This window comes from Arachis stenosperma, chromosome 1, assembly GCF_014773155.1.
Source record: "Arachis stenosperma cultivar V10309 chromosome 1, arast.V10309.gnm1.PFL2, whole genome shotgun sequence".
Taxonomy (NCBI): domain Eukaryota; kingdom Viridiplantae; phylum Streptophyta; class Magnoliopsida; order Fabales; family Fabaceae; genus Arachis; species Arachis stenosperma.
Genome location: NC_080377.1, coordinates 49,042,433 through 49,046,292, shown reverse-complemented (window position 1 = coordinate 49,046,292; position 3,860 = coordinate 49,042,433). Strand labels below are relative to the sequence as shown.

At 40.4% G+C, this 3,860-nt stretch overlaps 1 non-coding gene across 1 annotated transcript; it reads right to left on the bottom strand.

Annotated features, from left to right (window-relative positions):
• Positions 1-366: 366 nt before the first annotated feature.
• On the bottom strand, positions 367-470 carry LOC130954038 (small nucleolar RNA R71). The gene has a single exon (XR_009076157.1). It is a non-coding gene; the product is annotated as a small nucleolar RNA R71 (small nucleolar RNA).
• Positions 471-3,860: the final 3,390 nt, after the last annotated feature.

Here is a 3,860-nt window from a genome sequence, read left to right as displayed (position 1 = left end):
AGGATGCTTGGTGATTATAATACACCTACTTCCAAGTTTGATGGAAGAAGCATCTCAATTCCTGCCATTGGAGCAAACAATTTTGAGCTGAAACCTCAACTAGTTGCTCTAATGCAACAAAACTGCAAGTTTCATGGACTTTCATCAGAAGATCCCTACTAGTTTTTAACTGAGTTCTTGCAGATCTGTGAGACTCTTAAGACTAATGGAGTGGATCCTGAAGTCTACAGGCTCATGCTTTTCCCTTTTGCTGTAAGAGAAAGAGCTAGAACATGGTTGGACTCACAACCTAAGGATAGCCTGGACTCTTGGGATAAGCTGGTCACGACCTTCTTGGTTAAATTCTTTTCTCCTCAAAAGCTGAGCAAGCTTAGAGTGGATGTTCAGACCTTCAAGCAAAAAGATGGTGAATTCCTCTATGAAGCTTGGGAAAGATACAAGCAGATGACCAAAAAGTGTCCTTCTGACATGTTTTCAGAGTGGACCATGATAGATATATTCTATTATGGTCTGTCTGAGTTCTCTAAGATGTCACTAGATCATTCTGTAGGTGGATCCATTCACCTAAGGAAAACGCCTGCAGAAGCTCAGGAACATATTGAAATGGTTGCAAATAACCAATTCATGTACACTCCTGAGAGGAATTTCGTGAATAATGGGACGCCTCAGAGGAAGGGAGTTCTTGAAATTAATGCTCTGAATGCCATATTGGCTCAGAACAAAATGTTGACTCAGTAAGTCAACATGATTTCTCAAAGTCTGAATGGATAGCAAAATGCATCCAACAGTACTAAAGAGGCCTCTCCTGAAGAAGACGCTTATGATGATGAAAACCCTGCAATGGCAGAGGTAAATTACATGGGGGAAGCCTTTGGCAACACCTATAACCCTTCATGGAGAAACCATCCAAATTTCTCATGGAAGTTTCAACAAAAGCCTCAACAAGGCTTTAATAATGGTGGAAGAAATAGGCTTAGCAATAGCAAGCCTTATCCATCATCTTCTCAGCAACAGATAGAGAATTTTGAGTAGAGCACCTCTAATTTAGCAAACTTTGTCTCTGATCTGTCTAAGGCCACTTTAAGTTTCATGAGTGAAACAAGGTCCTCCATTAGAAATTTGGAGGCACAAGTGGGCCAGCTGAGTAAGAAAGTCACTGAAACTCCTCCTAGTACTCTCCCAAGCAATACTAAAGAGAATCCAAAAAGAGAGTGCAAGGCCATTGATATAATCAATATGGCCGAACCTAGAGAGGAAGGAGAGGACATGAATCCCAATGAGGAAGACCTCAGGGGACGTCTCTCAAGTAAGAAGGAGTTCCTTATTGAGGATTTAAAGGAATCTGAAGGTCATATAGAGACCATAGAGATCCCATTAAACCTCTTTCTACCATTCATGAGCTCTGAAAACTATTCTTCCTCTGAAGAGGATGAAGATGTAACTGGAGAGCAAGTTGCTCAATATCTAGGAGCTATCATAAAGCTGAATGCCAAGTTGTTTGATAATGAGACTTGGGAAGGTGAACCTCCCTTGCTCATTGGTGAACTAGATACATGGGTTCAGCAAACTCTACCTCAAAGGAAACAAGATCCTGGTAAATTCTTAATACCCTGTACCATAGGCACCATGACCTTTGAAAAGGCTCTGTGTGACTTAGGGTCAGGCATAAATCTTATGCCACTCTCTGTAATGGAGAAGCTGGGGATCATTGAGGTACAGCCTGCCATATTCTCTTTACAAATGGCAGATAAGTCAGTAAGACAAGCTTATGGATTGGTAGAGGACGTGTTGGTAAAGGTTGAAGGCCTTTACATCCCTGCTGATTTCATAATCTTAGACACTAGGAAGGAGGAGGATAAATGCATCATCCTTGGAAGACCTTTCCTAGCCACAGTAGGAGCTATGATAGATGTTAACAGAGGAGAATTAGTCTTTCAATTGAATGGGGACTACCTTTTGTTTAAGACCCAAGGGTGTTCTTCTTTAATAATGGAGAGGAATCATGAAAAGCTTCTCTCAGTACAGAGTCAAACAGAGCCCCCATAATCAAACTCTAAGTTTGGTGTTGGGAGGCCACAGCCAAACTCTATGTTTGGTGTTGAATCCCCATATTCAAACTCTAAGTTTGGTGTTGGGAGTTTACAACATTGACTTGATCACCTTTGAGGCTCCATGAGAGCCCACTGTCAATTTAGTGACATTAAAGGAGCGTTTATTAGGAGGCAACCCAATTTTTATTTATCTTATTTTATTTTTCTTTTATTGTTCTTTTATGTTTTATTAGGTTCATGATCATGAGGAGTCACAAAATAAATACTAAAATTAAAAACAGAATAAAAAAATAGCAGAAGAAAAAGCACTGATGACAAGTCATCATATACCTATTTTTCTATGCTTTTTCATACAAGAAATTGATGATTTGTGCTTAAATATTGAATGCTTTTGTGCTTAAATGATATATTTTCTTGATCTTTTAAATTTATAAATCTTGTAGGAAATAAGAAGAAAAAGAAGCAAAGAAGCACAAAATAAGCTAAAAAAGGAGAAAAAAAGAGCTTTGGGGTACACTTTGAAGTTGGGGTACACTTTGGAGCCTTAGACCACGCTTTTAAAAGCGTGGCCCATGACCAAATCAAAGGAGGAAGCAACCAGCACGCACACTGCCCTGCTCTTGCCAAGGGCAGGGCAATATCGTGATGAAGCAAAGTGGGGTTGAAGTAAATTTTCGCTAAGTTAAATTTGGGGCGCTCACAACATGACCATGCCAACTTCAAAGGACTACAACTTGAGCTACAGACGTCCAATTGATGTGCTTTCAGTTGCGTTGGAAAGCTGACATTCAGAGCTTTCCAACAATATATAGCAATTCATATTTGGCGCACAATTGAGGCATGAGTGAAAGGCATCTTTAAGGGCCAAAAATAAGCAAAAATAAACCAAAGTGCTTCCACCAAGGTTCGAAGCTGGAGCCTCACTCCAAAGCAAAGTAGCGCTCATTATTCTACTCTGCCCTCTTGGAGAGTAGGGCAATGTCGTGTTCTCTTCATGAAAAATCAAGAAAAATTGCTCCCCCAAATGCTTTCACCAAGGTTCGAACTTGGGACCTCACCCAAGAACAAGGAAAGTTTTGCTCCGCTCACAAGGAGAGCATAGCGCTATTCCTTGGTGCATGAGGCACAATTTGGCACGGTCAAGGAACTTGGTGCGCGCACAAGACACACCACAAGCCAATGCTCCGCTCTCCACAAGGGTAGGGCAATCCCCTGGTGCCCCTCCCACACTTGGCACGCAACATGCATCCCCACATAAAGCTTCACTTCTCTGCCCTCCACAAGAGCAGAGCAGCCTCCTAGGAGCAAACACTCATGGGCCAAAATTCAACCAAAATTCCATTTAAATTTAATTCCTCTCCAAATTGAATCAAGGCCAACCAAACCCATTTCTCCTCAAATCCAAAGCAAGCAAAGCCCACATCATCACTCAAAGGCACATGGATCAGTTAAATTAGGATTTTCATTTTTGTAATTTGTTTTAATTTCATTTTCATTTTTTATTTTGTAAAGCCTATATAAAGGCATCAATAAAGCTCGATTAGAAAGAGGCTAGCTCCACTAGGGAGCATTAGGGGTAGTAGTAGAGAGCTCTCTCCTTTAATTTTCATTTCTGTCTTGAATCTTGGATTGAGATTTGAAGGAATTCTGTTTCATTCTTGATCTAAGATTGCTCTTTGTTGATTTTCTACATAATTCAGTGAATTGAGTTTTGGATCCAAGTTTTTCTCTACGGCTTTCATCTTTCTTTCTTCTTCAATCTGCTTTCTACTTTGATCAAGGAAGGAATTGAGATCTAGACTTGTTTTC